The sequence below is a fragment of the Triturus cristatus genome, chromosome 2_2 (genome assembly GCF_964204655.1).
Source record: "Triturus cristatus chromosome 2_2, aTriCri1.1, whole genome shotgun sequence".
NCBI classification, from domain to species: Eukaryota; Metazoa; Chordata; class Amphibia; order Caudata; family Salamandridae; genus Triturus; species Triturus cristatus.
This window is the reverse complement of record NC_140582.1, coordinates 536342333-536360938: the sequence shown is the minus strand read 5'-3', so window position 1 is coordinate 536360938 and position 18606 is coordinate 536342333. Positions and strand designations below refer to the sequence as shown.

The 18606-nt window shown below is 41.6% G+C and overlaps 1 protein-coding gene across 1 annotated transcript in view; it reads left to right on the top strand.

Annotated features, from left to right (window-relative positions):
• FBXW7 (F-box and WD repeat domain containing 7) overlaps nt 1–18606 on the top strand; it is an 806951-nt gene that overhangs the window by 186089 nt on the left and 602256 nt on the right. Inside the window, exon 2 of the mRNA XM_085641667.1 lies at nt 148–279. The gene's annotated coding sequence lies outside the window, so the exon portion shown is untranslated. The remainder of the gene's footprint in view (nt 1–147; nt 280–18606) is intronic.

Genomic DNA, 18606 nt, shown 5'->3' with positions numbered 1-18606 from the left:
TTTAACTTTGTGTTTTGTGTCTTTTTCTTCATACTGTATACATGAACACCTTAATTGAGCATTTACTTTGACTCTCATTAGCTGCCACTTTGCTGTGTTGATCACAAGCAGGTCTTAAACACGCAGTCTTTTCTGTTTTCTTTTTAGAGCCCGAATGGCATTGGGGAGTCTGTTCGAGTGCACAGATTGGTGGCTTCATCCGAGGCAAAGAGGAGCTTATCTACCAAAGCAACGGATTTGCATAAGGCTGCAAGCCATGGCTCCTGGAGCCTCACAAAGGTGAGAGGCGCATACTGATGTTTCTCAGCATAAGGGGTTTAGATTTCCCCCCCCTAAAATAACTTCAAAATGCTTTTGCAACTGTGTTTTCACAAATGGTGATTTTGGAAGGGGGGCACTTAAGTTAGAGAGTGGTAAGGGAAGGCTTTCGCTTACTTACTTTATGCCTGCTCTCATTATGCATCCTTCTTTCTGCCTTCCTTGTTACGTTAAACATTTTTATTTTTTTAATTTTTTTGTCCTCATTTGCCAAATCCCTCATTCTCTGAATACACCGACCACCTAGCGTGCCCCCCTTTAGAGAACAAGATTAATTTCTCTCCCGAGCCTAGGCACGATATCATATTGGCGGATGATGATGAACCAGAAAAAGAGAGTAATCACTCACCCCAACTAGGTGTGTCGCAACCTGTAGGATCTTGGTGGGAAAAACCGGAGATCGAAGATCCTAGATCCTTGGAGTTATTTAGGCATAATCATAAGACCCGGGGGGGAAAAAAAACAAAACCCCGGCACCCTATCTCCAATGAATCAAGAAGTCCCAAAATGCTCGATTACGTTTGTTACCCAGCCTGGCTAAGTCCACCTTAGATGTCTCGATTAAGGACGTCCGCCAGCCAGCATGCTGAGGCACAGATGGTTCAACCCAGACTTTACAAATCTGTCTTCTGGCCAAAAGCATTGCATAGAATAAAAATGACCTGGCCTGGCCTGGCCTGTTACATTAGGGTCTAATCCAAAAACAATTAATGGCAAAGTTATAATCAAATTGGCATCTAGAATGGAATTCAACGATGTAATAACTTCTTCCCAAAACCGGCCGATGGAAGGGCAGTCTTTGAACATATGAACATCCGATGCATTGGGAAGATTACATTTATTGCACTTTTTATTTTGCTGGTACTTTGAGAGTTTTAGCGGGGAAAGGTAGGCCCGATGTACTGTAAATAGATGGTTCCGTCTGAGCCATGCTGGTTTCACGATTTTGTAGAGTAGGGAGAAGGATTTAATCTAGTCATCTTTGCAATGATACGTTAAACGTTTTGAATGTGCATTGGATGTATTGATCTCTAGTTATTAATGGCCTACATCAAGCTTTGTGTCAGCAATCAAGACTGTTCTTCTCTTTTTCAAAGTGATATGTTTGGTATTGTTTTTTGTTCATTGATTAGATGTTTTTATATATAGTGCCTTGTCACCAGGCCAGTATTCAGGTGCTTTACAGAGCAAAACGGTATACATGAGTTAGTAATACAAGAAACGCGGAGGTGAGAGATGCTGGGGTGAGCGAGGATGGTAGGATTGAACAACATTAAACAACTGAGTAGAAGTCATGTACTCACTTCGGATATGACAGTAAGAGAACACATGAGCTCTGTGTTGAAGGTGGTCAATGTGGCCAAGAAATGTATTTAATCATCACAGAGTTAATATTTCAAGAGTTAAGTCTTGAGACCTTTCTCGAAAGATAGGATGCAGGGGCTGCGTCTTAGGTTAAGACAAGGGGAGTTCTTTTTTCTTGGCCTAAATAAATCAATAAATGATCTAAATAACTGATAAATACTTATAATTTGCACTTTCTAAAGTCTTGCATATGCTGATAGGCCCTGCATGTGTCTTGTCAGAGCATCTAGAAAATGAGATGAATCAATATGCTGTACGTGCCTCTCTTGGCCTTTGAGTAGCCTACAGTGGCAAACATGACCCTTACCTCAATCTACAGTTGGCCAGACCCTCAATTATGAATGCAAACTTCTTTAGGATGTGATGCAGCATTTATTCCTGTTTACAGTGCACCTTTTTTTTAAACATCTTTTTTTATTTTATTCAAAGTTTGCGATTGTACAGTGGAAGGCCGTGAGGCCACATAGTTATCAACATTCATTACAAAAAGGGGGCATAGACAATATGGCGAATGAGTTTCTGCATTACATATTACTCGGGAGGAAAGGGATCAATGCCCAAGGTCACCCTGCGTAATTCGACAGTTAGAGACACACATAGTTCACCACTTGACACATTCCATTTAGTCCATTTATGGTCCCACTTTTTAGGGCAGCCCCTGTGTTTAAAGACATCCTTTTCTGTAATCATCGCAGTATCCATATTTTTGGCCCATTTTTTATATGTATGTAGATCCCCGGTCCCCCACATTTGAGCAATATTCCTCTTGACGAGAATGAACCCCAGTGACGCCCATGTGCGCTCAGTGTGAGTCAGGTCAGTGGCTTCCCACATATTTAGCAAACATAATTTCGGGGAGTGAGTAACGTTTTTATCGCATACCCTGGTAAGTGTGTTGACAATCCTCACCCAATATGGCTGAAGGGCTGGACACTCCCAAATCCTATGTAAATAGGTACCCTCAGCCGTGCACCCTCTAAGACATCTTGGGTCCGGACGACGCCCCATCTTGACCAGTGTCTGGGCTGCTAAATAAACTCTATGTAGGGTCTTAAGTTGAATCAATTGTAGTCGCATTGGGATTGCAACCTCTTTGGGAGAGGCGAGGGCTTCTTACCAGTCATCGTCCTCTAGGTACCCAAGGTCCGACTCCCACAGCTGCTGGAGGGGCACCAGCGGGTCAGGTTTATTGTTCATTAGTTTACGGTATGTAAGTGAAATGGCTTTATGTGACCTTGGGTCTGTTAGGAGTCGGTCCTTTAGTGGGGATGACGTGGGTGTAGCCTCTCCACTAGTCACAACTGAGGTCGGGGCATGGCTGATTTGTAAGTAGTGGAACGTTTCTGACTCCGCCAGCTGATATTCGGCTTGTAATTCACTTAGCGGGATTATCTCATTATGTTTCCACAGATCCCCAATGGAAGAGATGCCGAATAGGTCCCATTTATCAAAGCCCGCACAGCTGCTCAATAGACCCAGCTGTTCGGATTCCCGCAGGGGAGTGAGTAATGTCAGTTTTTTATGCCACCCCAATGCTTTTGTCGCCCAATGCCAAATTGCTACTGTCTGGCCCGTGGGACCGGTGAGGCTTTGGCATTTGGGATTGGTGTAGAGGGCGCGCCGGAATCCCCCCTGAGTCATTAGCTACTGGTCCGTACGGTATGCCGGTTCGGATGGAGGGGCAAAGACCACTGCAAGCTGGGAGGCCCAGTAGTATTGTTTTAAGTCTGGTAGCGCAATTCTGTCGTCGTACCAGCTCCTGGTTAATTTGTGCATAGCTACTCGAGGGTGTTTCCTGTCCCATAAATGGGTTCTGACCTCGCTCTCTACCTTCGTAAAATAGGCATCAGGGACTTGTTAGGGGGAATTTTGCAGTGCATACAGAAATCGAGCTAGCGCCAGCATTTTGAACAATGCCGCCCTGCCGATCAAGGTAAGGGGCAGTGTCCTCCAATGAAGCACATCATTATGGAGCCTGGTCAATGGGGCCTTGAGATTGTTGTCGTAAAACAGTGTTGGATGTGGTGTGACATAGTTTACAGTGTATCTTGATGCAAGATGTAAACATATTACTAGATGATGAATGTCTATCCTTACCATGCCATCGGTTATGTGCTACTGCATGTATAGAAATGCAGATTTGTGACCTTTTCAATGTACAGTGATTAACATATTCTAGCTATATAGCTTACTCAGCGACATGTTGGATTTTAAACACGTCTTGCGATGTACAGGAGATGAAACCAAGATTATTAGTCCAAGAGGCACATTTCTATACCAGAAGTTTTCATTTTCTAGTTTCCATTTCTCATCTGTTAGGAAGAGACGATTGGTGTTTCCATTCCCTTTCCCAGGCATCAAGACCTGATTGTAGATTTTGCAGGATCCTTTTCTCAAGTGAGAATTCCATGACTGGACATTCATGGTGGCTTTAACAAATGCTACCAGCGGTGGATAAGTGCCTATGTTAACAGATCTTTGTCAGCACATAAACTCTTTCAAACGGGGAGCTTGTAGTCTGTGAAGATCTCAGTTTGGTAAGGAACCCTGAGCTGGACATATCCTTGTCGTCTCACTTTATTAAATAATTCGGTATTGCCAGTAGTTATGGATGGTCTCACATCTCTAAATTTGACCTGAACATAGTTGAATCCAAGAAAAAATACTTTTCTTTATATTCGAAAACTAAAAATTCATATTCCTGGACTGATTAGATTTTGGGTAGGGTTGAAAGTAGAAGCATCTTTTTCAAATAACTCCCCTTTCTTAGATGAGATGAATTGGGATGTGTTTGACTTCTATGAGAAAGACTCTTCTTTGTGGGTGCTGATTTCTGGAAGACAGCAGATGCAACTTGGTTCAAACCCGAATTAGAAATACAAAATTTGAAGACCAAGCACAAGGCCATTGTTTCTAGGAAAAGTTGAGGGAAAATCATAAATTTTAGGAGGCTACTAAACTCCCTTTTCTGTCAATCAAACTGAATAGGTTATCAAATTAAAGGCAATAAGTAGTCAGGCTTATAATGGCTCGTTTGTGTTTCTTGCCATGAATTGCGCCCTCAGGGCAGCAGTGGGCATGGTGGATACTAGAAGGTTACATTTACCATTCTAACTCCAGTCCTTTTGGGGAAAGAGCAAATGCCCCCAGATATTCCACGAGGTTTTATTTACTATTCTAACTCAAGTCCTGGAATATTTTGAGGAAAGTTTTAAATTCCCCAAGTATTTTTAGAAAGGGTTGAAAAGTAATAATTTTTAATTGGAAAAACTGCTTCCTTGAGGGTGCAGTTCAGTGCAAAAAATCCAGGAATACCCTTCCAATTAAGCATTTCGAAATTCTTAGCAGGAAGCTAAATGGAAAAACTGTAAACATTAATTTTTATCATTTTTTGTCAGAAATAATGCTTTGAGGAATTGGTGGACAGGTAAATGTTTGAGGACAATTTAAAAGAAACTCACATGGTTTGTGTGAGACACGTTAAATCTTGAAGCATTTGGAGACAACTGGGATGCATGTTCATTTTCACAAGAGCAACCATGCCCATAACTTAGAGGCAGAGCCTGATGCAAGACGGGATTACATTTTTTTCAATACTATTACTCTCTAATCACATTATAATAAATCATATACATTTTTCTGTGAGGAGGCTGTACGCCCAAGCGTTGATTTTTGTGACCCTCACATCTCCTCCTCAGATCTGGTAGAGCTTGCATTTCTCTTCCCACCATTGGCCTCCGAAAGCGAACAAAATAGACTAGCATCAGTTAGTTTTTTTGGAGACTAGTCTGCTTACCAAAGTTATCTAGCTGTTTTAGGCGGGAGGACACTTTGGGCTTCTTTTCATATAAGTAGATCAATATATCATCTTCATACAGCAAAAGGTCTTGCATGCTAATCTCCACATGTATGCCCCAGTCTGACAAGTTCTGTCTAAGTTTACTCGCTAGTGGTTCCTTTACTAATGCGCATAAGAGGAAGGAGAGGAAAGAGCCTTGGCTGGTACTTTCTTAGCACCCAGTTCTCCGATATCTCCCATCCCGAACCTTGTTCGGAGGTGAAGTGTAGAGGAGCTCAATCCATCCAATAAAGTGTGGCCCAAAATTCATGTACTATAATAATGATATTCTCAGCTCATGATATTGAATTTGTTTATGATGTCAAGTGCAGCTTCCACATGTTCCCATTAGGTGATCTATTCACCTCAGAAATGTAAGATGTTGCTCCTTCTTGATGTTGGTGCACCAAATGTCTCATTAGCCTCTTTAGTCTGTTCAGAAGTGCTTTACTGAGTATTGTTCATCATTAATAGGGGTATATAACAGACTAACATGTCCACAGCTCAAATTAATTTCATGTTTCCCTATACTAATACTAATTCACTGCTAATCCTTTTTGGATTCCAGAGTAGATTGCTAGCCGCCGAAAAGCACTTTAACACCTCATCAGGTGTAACAAGCGCTATGTACATAAAATCCCTTCCCTCTTCTAGCCTTTCAATCCAAATAACAGACTAACATGTCCACTGCTCAAATTAATTTCATATTTCACTTTACTAATTCACCGCTAATCCTTTTTGGGTTCCGGAACAGTGTGCCACTAGCCGAAAAAGCACTTTGTCGCCTCGTCGGGGGTAGTAGGCGCTATATAGATCCAATTACAATTCATGAATTATGATTCAAATAATCTCTACCCTGATATTAGCATTTGTCTGGCCTTTGCCTAAATCTCTTGGAGCCTATCCTCCACCATTTCTGAGTAGGTTATGTAAAATTCTGCCAGAAGGGTGCCGCTTACAAGAGTTTTGCCTCTATTTTTTCTCTGGATAGATCTCAACGAATCCTCCCTGTGTAGTAGAACTTTCCAAATCTCCCCTTTCTTCTTGCCTAGGTTTAATCAAATCTTTGGAGGTCAAGAAGTTTAGTACTTTCACATGTGAAGACAGATGTAGCTAAGAAGAAAAAATAGTTAAAATAGTTTGAAAGACCCCGTTGATTGTTGCCCGAGAGATTACTTGGATTACCTGCTCCTCTCTGTTATTACACAGTGTTAGTAAATTCATCTGTAGCTCTTCCCTTCTAGCAAGCCATTCTAATAATCTTCACGATTTTTCACTCTTGTGTATCTGTTTTGTGTGTGAGTGAATTTCTTCTGTTTATCATAAGTTTCTCCCACTTTGCATCTCATCATTGCTCTGATTGTGTCCTTTTTAGGTCGAGCCTAGTGCAGCTCGCATGCGTTGCTCTAGGAGATGACCTTTTGTAATCGGTCTACACTTATTAGAAACTCGTGCATGCCACAGCATCCACCTTGTGGGAGCGAGCAGCAGGGGCCATCTGTTTGTAATTAGCGTGGCCGCGCTTGTTTACATTTGCCTTGCCTGTCCTAAATTCTTCCAAGGTTTTTCTGCATTTTAAGTTACAGGCTACCGCGAGCAGCGGTGCGTAGGGGCCATCTGTTGGTAATTAGCGTAGCCGTGCTTGTTCTCCATAGGTGTCTTTTCACTCACTCGTCTGGGTGTTGTTAGTTGCGCCTCCTCGACTCCGCCATCCCTACCCCACACGTACAAACACAAATGAACGCTACATTTTTCTTCTCCCTAGTTGTGTAAATATTTTCAACAGCTATGTACCTCCTGAACACGCTTTACCATTGAATCCTAAGTACAATTGGCACTTGTACGATTTACAATCTGTGCCCTCTGCAGAGAGGCCACGAATTGGATAGGCATGTAGTCCAAACATCTTTATGAGCCACTGGCGAGAACTATGAGAAACTCGCACAGCCTTTAGCTTCAACTCCAAATCTGTCAATCATACTCCATCAGGAGCAGCCCAAGCGCCTAAGGTCACTCCGTTCACAGTAGGCGCTTCACAAAAGCCACATGAGGCCAGAAAAAAGAACTATAGAAAGATCTGAGAAAAGAAAATACTCTTGGGAAATAGGGACACATACACCATGCAGCAAGAAGTAATCCCTGTGGAATCTAACTAGAAATGCATCACTCAATTATATTAAGAAGGAATTCTGCACACACTGTCGAGAAAGAGTCACTGTTTCAGATAAGAATATAAATACAGAGCCCAATCGGGTCCCGTTTCAACGTCCAAGTCTAGTTATTGTCGGTGCTGAGCACTGACTGGACACGCCCCACTTTAAGCCCAGGGCCATATCTTCCTATTCTGGGAAGAAGCGATGTATATATCATGTATGGGGTTTAACCCCCGTGAACACTCTGCTTTCAGCCGTTTCATGAAATATATACCGCAGGAAGACAAACACCACTCGCACTAACTCTCTAACAGAGACCTGAAAAATCACATTTTGGGCAAGCAAGGTTTCTCTCTCTGAGTGAGGTACACAGAATTTGTTGACATCCATCACCACCGACTGACCCTAAAAGGGCGCAGGTCTTCTGAGATTGTTTTAAAGTAGGGAGGGGGCGGGGGGAAATGTTGTCGGTCTTCAACTGACAAAGACATATTAAAACTAGCATTGGCATAGCCAATAGGTCTCGCTTTTGGGACCTTATAAGTATTTAGTTATGCAGCACAATATCCTTGGTGCAACAACATCAACTGGTGCATGGCTAAACACTTATACGGTCCCAAAGGCGAGACCTATTGGCTATGCCAATGCTTGTTAATGACTAGTGAGTGCCTCTGCATCCAGCTTCTTCCTCTTGTTTGCCAATTGTCTAACTTTTTTTGTCTCAGCCGTGGCTTTGCATAGCTTACTTATACAAACTAAATTCAGTGTTTTCCATTACATGCCTCTGTAAAGAGTTGAGCAACGATTGCAGCAACTCTGTGCTGTTTCACCAATCGCACAGCTTTAGACGAAGTGACTCACAAACTTTACGTGATTCAAATTCATTTTTATTCTTTGGTTTTCACAGTTCATTCTGCTCAACTTGCTTTGTCACGATAAGACTGTCCAAACACCCATTGATTCACATGAGGTAGTTGTGCCAATCCAGGCCTCTTACCATGTCACGTACGGGACATTTAATTCATGTATCACAGTCTGTACACTAGGTCTTGCAGTGCTTTTTCAAACAGCCTCCAGGTTAGCATGTGAGGCCTGTGTTTTACTGTAGGTATAGTTCACATCTAGTGCTGTTTTCACGACGCAGAGCAAGAGACAATTGAACCAGTTGCACTCTCCCGCTATCAATACTCTTACACACAAGCAACTGATTAATCAAAATAATTTTTCAAGGAAAAAATCTTTTTTATCTTTAGGGAGGGAAAGGGATTCTCTCCTGTGTCAGGAAGTTGGTATTCGCCTCTGCAGTATCCACAGATGTGGGGATATCCAAAGATTTTGGATTAGACACCTCACTCGCTTATCCTGACATGCTTCATCATCTGTGCCTATCCACAGATGATACAAACCAGGACGGACTCAACCAAAGATGGAAAGGGAGTTCTTAGATAAAGTCAAGCTGGACATGCAGGGATCCAGAATAGTGATTAGTTCCACAGATGATAGAAACCAGGACGGACTCAACCAAAGATGGAAAGGGAGTTCTTAGATAAAGTCAAGCTGGACATGCAGGGATCCAGAATAGTGATTAGTTAAAAATACCTCTAGGTATACCCAAATATGTTTCTTTATTTTTTCGGTACCTGGGGTTTGAATAAAAACGTGAATTTATAGGGTTCTATTGAACATAATCGTTCAATGATACCCTTTATGACAACATATTTCGGCCCACTCACAGAGCCTGATCGGTTCTGGGGCCTTCGTCGGGGCTGAATTTTGTGTATCCCTCCTCTCTCTCGTGCATGCACACCATACAAACTCGTGAGGCCTAACGCTCTCACCTGTCTTGATCTTTTTCAGAGGAGTTTCTTCGATTTATGTATTTTTTTTTTATCCAAGGGTCAAGCAGTTCATGCGGGTGGTGTCGTCTTGTGGTCACACTTTCTTCAAAGATCGAACACCGTGGGATTACCTCAGTACTTTGAAGGCAGACGGCATTCACGAGAGAGAGCAGGGATACACAAAATCAAGCCCTGACAAAGCCCCCAGACCCGATCAGGATCTTTGAGTGGGCCGGCATCTGTTGGCAAAAAGGGTATAAGTGAACGATTATGTTCAATAGAACCCTATAAATTCACGTTTATATTCATACCACAGGTACCCTAAAAATAAAGAAGCATCTTTAGGCATACCTAGAGGTATTTTTAACTAATCACGCTTCTGGATCCTTGCATGACCAGCTTGACTTTATATAAGAACTCCCATTCCGTCTATGGTTGAGTCCGCCCTGGTGGTATCATCTTACCTGGGTGTGGATAGGCGCAGATGATGAAGCATGTCACGATAAGTGAGTGAGGCGTCTAATCCAGTATCTTTGGATATCCCCACATCTGTGGATACTGCAGAGGCGAATACCTACTTCATGACAAAGGAGAGAATCCCTTTCGCTCCCTAAGGATAAAAAAAAACATTTCCTAGAAAAATTATTGTGATTAATCAGTTGCTTGTGTGTGAGAGTATTGGTCACATCTAACCTGGAGTGGTTTGACAGGTTCCATGTATTGTATCTGCGCATCTGTCTTTATAATTAGGACCTATATGTAGATAAAAACTATTACAATGCTAGACCTGCCCTCTGCATACATTTGGTCAGTACTTCCTGGTGTTTTTGTTGGATGTGTTTCTGCGGTTTAAGCTTGTTCCATTCTCCTTTCAGCATATAACTCATGTCCTTCATCAGTATCCTTTGGTTATGTAGTTAGGGGGAAAACAGTGTTAGCAGTGTAAAAAAGATCCTCAACATTCAGGTCATATAAACTCAGAAGGCCAACCATTTGCATCCAGTAAGCCTAGGACAAGCATGTTTCTTTCCTGTGGATCCGCAACATTGTTTGATGGGTTGTTAAGATCTGAATATTCCATGCAAGTAGTTTTCTGCTATTCCCCATAATAACTGTGGCTGTATGTGTACCTATGACCCCTGGTTGTCTGCCCATCGAGGTCTTCTTGGCCAGAGCGCCATCATGGAGGTCTTGCTCATTGCAGCAATTGTATCTGATCTCCACTCCTCCACTCCTCCCACATTCTAGTTTCTGGTGGATATTTCTAACCAAAGATTCCTCACCTTAGAATATTTCCCAGGTGCCAGACTGGATCCGGAAACTTTTCTTCAGCAGTGCTCCTGTGTGCTGCTAGGTGACACTATGCAGCCCCACACTGGCTTTGTACTGCTCCAGAAGTGACAGAGTGGAGCTACATAAAAGAGCCACCCCTGGAATCTGAAGTCAGTTCTTTTCTTTTTGTGACTTCCGAAGCGGATCCGGAGCACAGCTTCCAAGTATGTCCGCATTCCAACAGCATCTGAATCGAATTCCAGTGTCCTAGTTAGCAATGTCCCCACCTAAAAATACAGCGTCCAAACCATGCAACCACTGTAGAAAATAAATGTTAACGATAGACCCACATGAGGTGTCTCTAGTATGTATGATAAATGTGCCCTCTTGAAACAAAAATACTGTCAAGGACTTGGAGGTGAAGCTGTATATCTCTGACAACAAAAAGTTGATACCTTCATGAAAGTCCCACTCCAAGTCATGAATGTGGACTCTGTCTTGTTCCCAAGGCCGTTCCTGAGAGCGGTCAACTACATGACTGCGGTCCGCCAGTAAATTCAAGTCAACTTCTAAGACATAAAAAAAGGAAGCTGGACTCGACCCAGTCCTGCCACTATGAACCATTGAGGTCTCTAGTCGCAGAATATATTTCTCTGCTGGTCCTGGTGTTCACCAAGTTCCCTGGGTCATTGATGACTCCGCAGAAGACTGAATCCTTTATTTAGACTCTACTGCAAATCTTTGGTATGCTTTTGCCTCTCTGTCATGATGCTAGAGGGACGGAGATGGTTTTTTCTCCCTTATTACACTGATAATAACTTTTTCATGGATTTTAAAGAGGCTAGTAAAAAGAGGAGAGGGTTGTTACTCTCGTTAGTTCATTGTGCTTATAAAAGCTGGGGTTCTCAAATTCCAAAAGTTGGCGCTGTACCAGATCCTTTCTCCCCTGGTGACTGGATGGTGTTCTTGGACCAATAGTATGAGTATTTTCAAATAACTGTCCTGCCTTCAGGTGTTCACACAAGCACACCTTGGATTTTGGGGAGATACCGCCAATCACCCCCCCCCCCCCCCCTACGCCTAGGTGTGGAAGGCAGGTTCTACACTATCCGTTATGACAGTGGGGAAGCTGTTGAATTTATTGGGGGTCTTGAGCAACAAGCCAAATTCACACCTGACTACTTTGCAGAGGCTCCCATTCATTGGAGCGGTCTTGAACACAGTGGAGTTTTTGGCATTTTTTCCCCCGCAACAAGTCCTGGACATTTAGGCTGTGATTCCAGTGTTCCAGCCTCGGCCGTGGATTATAGTGAGAGCTGCTATAAGGCATCCTGGTCTCTTAGCTTCCTTCATCCTCCTTCTCAATTATGCCAGGTGACATGAGCATCAGCTACCACATATGGAGGATCTTCTGTTGCAGCAACAAGGCAGGGTCCTCTTCCCGAATCTGTGCAATTTAAACCTACATGTGTGGAGCTTGAGCAGAGAAAATACTTCATTTGACCAGCCACTTGAGGTGGTGGATGTCATCCCTGCCGCCAGGCACCCTTCTACCAAATCCATTTATGCCAGACGTTTGGATACGTTTTTGTCCCCTTGTCCCAGGTTAGAGTTCAGTACATTGGTACCAACAAATATTCATGCGGGAGCGAAAATTAAAAAGAGAAACCGATATCAACGTGCAGGGATGGGGCTCGTTTCAGCTTTGCTCAATCACTTAAAGGGAGTTATAGATCCAAATAAAAAAAAAAAGGCCATGTAGCTTACCCTTCCACCTTTGACAGTTTTTCTAAAACCAGAAGAATCCTGTAGACCAAGAAATCCACCAACCCACTCGCTTAGAAGAGAAAACCCACCAGGTTGTTTCCTGCTCCCATCCACGCCACACTCCCACATCAACCCTTTGTTGAGGACACTCATTCTTCCTTTAAACGTAGCGGGTAATTTCAGCATAGATTCAAAAGGTAACTTATCCCTATTGTTGCTCTGCTCCCAGACTACTAATGTGGCAAGTGATACAATAGCACAGTTCATAGTGGTAAGCAATGTAAAGTAGAACAAACAAACAGAAAAAAAAACTGCAAGCCTTTTTCCATTCTGTCCCTTAGTCTTTCAGTGATTGACGCCTTCTGGAAGAGTAGCTGGTCCAGGACAGTAAAGACCTGAGAAGGTTGTTGGTATTCTAGAGCTGTGTCCTGTTTTTTCCCACCCCTCCAGTCAGTCCCATGCACTGTCTGATTTCTTGATATCCTCTTTGATAACTTTAAACATTGCTGAAAACATTAACACGCTTTCACTTCTTTTCTAGCAGTCTCAGCTTGATTGCTGCATCAATTTTGTACTGTAGACGATAAGATCTAATTCCCATTGCTGCCTTCAACTTGAGTGGGCCCACTTTTTTAGTTTGACGTAATATGTCATCTCTATGTTGAAAAGTAAGTATCAAAGCAGTAGGCAGAGCTCTCGGTTTGGGTGAAAGCATGATGACAGACCTTTGGGCTTCCTTTTGATTTGGATGCAATTTTCTAGAAAGAGTTCAACTTAGAAATCCTCCACCCGTCCTGTAAAACAAAATAGTCCTCCATTATTCCTTTGTGGCCACTCTTTGGCATCCCCTTCCTGTGATTCCAGACTTTACTCGAGCTATGACAGTGCTTTGACAAAGGTTTGTAGCCACCCACGCCCCATCTCTCTTTGACCTACTACATTTATCAGATGTAGTTATCAGATAAATCTGCAGGAGGGTAAACTTCATAGAAATGTGATCAGTTTTATTTTCAAGGGTGTTTTTAAGTTTTGATACTTTGAACAAGTCAGGCTTAATGACTTTGCTGTGCCATCTTGTGCTTGAATTTTCAAACTTGGTAACGACCTTCCACCTCCAGTGACTAAAGCATATTGATCTAATTGGTCTGTGTTGGTTTGCTTGCCCTGTGATTGTTCCATGTGTCTTGAGGAAACCAGGTTTGTCACTACTGCAAGTTAACAAAAGAGAGGGAGAATTGCCAAATTGCCAATGACACGCACCCTTATTCCTCTACGTCTTACACTGCGGTTCTGATACACATTCATTCTGATGTTTGTTGACATCTGTAACCTGATTTTGTGGTCTCAGTGCTTTGGTGATTTTTCACAGATTCCTGACAATATGTGCAGAGTATAAATGTGTCACCACCATTCTTACAAATACCAGGAGATCTTCCTATAAAATAGAAAATCTGGTTTAGAGTTTTTATGAAGTATTTGGGTGACATTGGGTGCAATAGGTACTGTCCAGAGAGGACAAGATTGTTGCTTGAGCAAAATTTGGGGTTTGCTTTGCCAGGCAATGTATGAACACTTAAGAACATCTTATGAGGTTTCTAATGAAGAGAATGAGCTTCATGAATATCGGGAAGAGGCTAAAATATTGGGAAAACCATTTGACATTCAACAAAGGTTGGTTTTCAATAGACACACATTTTTCACCAGTGAACACCATCAGGGAGAGTCAATTGACTCGTACACGGCAGCTTTGCGTTTTGTGTCTTCTGACTGTGAATTTGAAGATTTCACCACCTAATTGATCAGAGATCAAATTGTTGTAAGATGCTGGGGCAAAAAAGTTCAGTAGAAACGGCTTACTTTAAAACGAGCATTTGCAATGCAATAGGTCTCGCATTTGCTAGCATTTGAGCTATTGGTATTGTAAATACCCAATTCCTTTTATTTATATGTTTTGAAAACCTGCAAGCGGTGCATAAACATGCACATTTCCTACTAGTCCTTGCTTACAAGAAGCAATGCTGGCAGTAAAAGAGGCGCAGTTACTGCCAGCTTTGCTTCTCGTAAGCAAGGACCATAAGTAGAAAGTGCGTGTTTACGCACCGCTTGTAGGTTTTCAAACACATAATTAATAAGCATTGCCATTTACAATGCCAATAGCTCAAAATCTCGCAAATGCGAGACCTATTGCATTCCAAATGCTTGTTAATCGAGATTTTAAAGCACCCTCTATTGTAAAGTAAATTGTTTACTTGGTAATAGCATTTTACAATTTTACTTTAAGGATATCCACTAAAACCCTTCACCTCTTATTTTATTCCTGTTTTGATGTCTTGTTTCTAGAAATGATATTTAATTCTCAACATGTTTTATACGGCAAATTCAATTCAAGAGGATTGTTGTGAAAACTAATAACATGTTGCAGATTTTTCCTGTTATGGTTTTCCATCAATGTTTGTTACGATTTTTTGATCCACCACATAAACTTTAACTTCCCAAAAAGTAAACATTACCTGTCGATGTGATCTGTGAATTGCATGCATTCATGTTGATTAATGAGTTTTCATATAATTTCTATTATTTTTTCTTTAGGTCCTTTCCTAATTAGGAAGATAACAACTATGAAGCATACATACATGTGTAGGTTGCTGTTCCACTTGGTCAATAGGAAAAGGTGATCCTGATCGAATTTATTGATAAAGAGATTTGCATATCTTAGTGTTGTCAAAAATCCATTGGCCGTACCACTAAAGCGACCAAAGAGGTAGGGTGCTCCCTCTCTTCTTTTGAACCCATCTCTATTAAGGAGTTGCTAGCAGCCATCCTATGTCTCAAGTCAGGCTCACCTTCTGATCCTTGCCCCATCAGTGTATTAATCATGGCGGCAGAGGTAATTAATCCATGGGTAAATAAGATGCTGAATTAGTCGCTGACCTCCGCAATAGTCCCTAGAGATTGGAGTCAGGCTAAAATTCTTCCGTTATTGAAGAAACCCTCGGCTGTCCCTAATTTGCCTTGTAATTCCTTGTTGCCATCTAAGATTTTGGAGAAATCAGTCAACAAACAACTTTCTTGTTATCTGGAGTCTAACAATCGCCTTTATTTTAGTCAGTCGGGCTTCAGGAAGAATTTAGGTACTGAGACAGCCCTTATCGAGGTGTCAGAGGAAATCAAAGGCACATTGGATGTCATGGGCAAGGCAGTGTTGATTCTGTAAGATCTGCCTGCCGCCTTTGATACGGTTCCCCACTCCTCCTTGCTGGATTGCCTCTCTAGGATTCGAGTGAAGAGTCTGGCCCTTAGGTAGCTAACCTCCTTCTTAGACAATGGAGATCTGGCTTCCTGTGTTTGCTTCCGGTAATAAGGCAATTTCAGTTGGGCCCCGCAGGGGTCTGCCCAGCTCTGTTTAATGTCTGTCCTACCCCAATTGCTTCTGTAGTTGTTGTTTGGTGCCAAGATTGTATTGTATGCAGATGATATGCAGATTATTTTCTCCTTTAAAGACTGGGCAGATCTAGCTTTCGAATCTATTAAATCGTACCTAACTGCTGTGTTTGTCTAGTTGGATAAAAAATAACTGATTTGCAATACAGACAAAACTGAAATAGTTTTTTTTTGGGCACTACGGCACCTACCAGCTGGTCGGCATGCTGGCCAGATGGCTTTGTTCTGCCTGCATCTTGCACGGAAACAGTCAAGAATTTGGGAGTTAAGTTTGACAACTACTCATCTTTCCAACCTCCAGGTCAGTGCTGTGACTGGAATGTGTTTTGGTATCCTGCGGGCTCTGAAAAAGTTTTTGTTCTTTGTCCTATCCGGCCAGGAAAACAGTTATCCAGGCTCTGATAACTTCTCGCCTGGACTATTCTAATGCCTTATATCTCGGTCTTCCGGAGTGTTCCATCCACAGACTTCAAATTGTGCAGAATGCCACGGCATGACTTCTACTGAATTTGCAGAGGAGAGCTAGGATTTCTAGGCACCTTTCTTCCTTGCACGGGTTACCAGTAAGGAAGAGAATTTTGTTTAAAGCACTAGTGTCGATTTCTTTGCACAATATTGGCCCATGTTACCTGGCTACCCGTATTCACTTTTACAATCCTACCAGGAACCTCCGGTCCTCGTATTTGGGAGTGCCGAGAGTGAGGATGACAAGGATTGGAGGATGCTCTTTTTCCTTCTTCTGTGCGCCTGCATGGAATTCTTTTCTTCTGCACCTGAGGCAGGAATGTTCCGAACTTGCTTTAAGGAAAGGGTTAAAAACTTTGCTATACATTCTGTAATATTTCCACTTGCTGTTAGACTAGCGCCAGGACACTCCCAGGAGCATCTGCGCGCTTTATAAATCTGTCTTCGTTTTCATCATCATCATCATTTGCCGGAAGAAATTGATTGAAAAGAGTTATAGTGTGAAGGTTAAATGTTCCAGTAAAAATATTTTGTTGGTTCCTTGGATATCACTGTGAAGTAGTGCCCACTTCTCTGCTTCAATGCCTTTTTGTTGCAGTTTAATCAAAAATTCATTAGAATACTTGAAATGATGTGTGTTCTATTCAGTGCGAGAAATGGTCCAAATATTTTCCATCTTGATTTTTGTAAATTTTAAGTATCAAATAAATGGTTTAGCAGTGTGGTTTTCGGTGGGTCCCAACCATGATTGTCGTCATTTATGAGAACGGAATTCAAGCCTTCTCAAAATGCATGTGGAGGTGGGGGGGGGGGGGGGGGGGTCTTGGTCTAATTTTAGATTAGTGGGATTCATCTTTCAGATGTTTATTCGTTTTGGACTCCTACTACCACCTGTCCATTATTACTAATGCACCACTTTTGTCTGCCAATCTGAATGTCATTTGTTTATCTGCCACACGTAATAAGATACCAAATTTCTTGTTTTCCGTTTGTGATTATTTTGCTGTTCAATAGTACTATGTAGATTTCCATAATCTAAAAAAATCTGTGTTTTTATTTTTGGTGACCTAAGTTGAATTTAATTGGGCTGTGAGTTGAGCTTGTGCTTGCTTGAATTTCTATGGAAAGTGTAAAACAGTTTTGGTTGCCTGGGAAATGGTCTTTACATTCAGCAGGTGAGGTTGCCTGGGAAACTACTTCTAAAAGCTGCAGTTAGCTTCATATAAATCAGATGTATTTCCCGTGGTCCAAAGCCACTCTTCTCAAGCTAACAACAGGGTAATATTTAGATGTTTTGTTGAATTGGCCAGTTTTAACTGATATGCCTTCCTTAAAACAACAGAAATATCCAAATCACATTTGGGACCTGGAATTCCATCTTTAGGTAGTAGCAGTCCAGCATTCATTATCTCTTCCCCTAATATAATTACAGCAACAGCTCTCTCATTCCAAGCTGCATTGTTGTTAGTTAGTTTAGATAAAAAAGAACACTGCAACAAAGACTGTGTTGTAGACAGATCTAACATTTTATTCCAAGCTTAACATTTCAAGTGAAAGTCTTTTGGCCCAAATTAAAGTTGTAAAAATAAATAAAATATGATGAGAATAAATGATAAAAGGCTGCATTACAGAAGTCATTTGGAACAAAAAATACAAACACAGATTAAGACCTACGAAGAGAAGGATACCTCCTACAGTACACTCAAGTTTTCATTAAGTAGGAGATCGGTCTTCTTTTTCTATCCATGCACACTTCATAACAGGGTTATCACAAAAGCTTTTAAGTTTATTTTGCATTGCATCACAAGTTACTGATTGTTTTAGTAGCATTTTGTTTGTTTTCTTTCTGCATTTGTTGCCACTTTGTTAATTCTGTACCGCTCTCATTTACTTTCTAGATCTATGTTTTTATTGATATAATCACATATGACGCTAAGCATACTCCCTACTCTAGCAGTAATTGCCATCCTTTTTGCTGTCCGTTTATTCCTTTATTCTCAATCCTTTATGGAATGGACTATGGTGGATCTAAAAGTGAGTATATTTAGTAAACAAAATAACGGCAAAATGGCAAAAATCCAATAATCCCAATAACCTGGACCACATATATGAGTTTTTAAAGATTTAAGGGAAAATAGCATCACAAAGA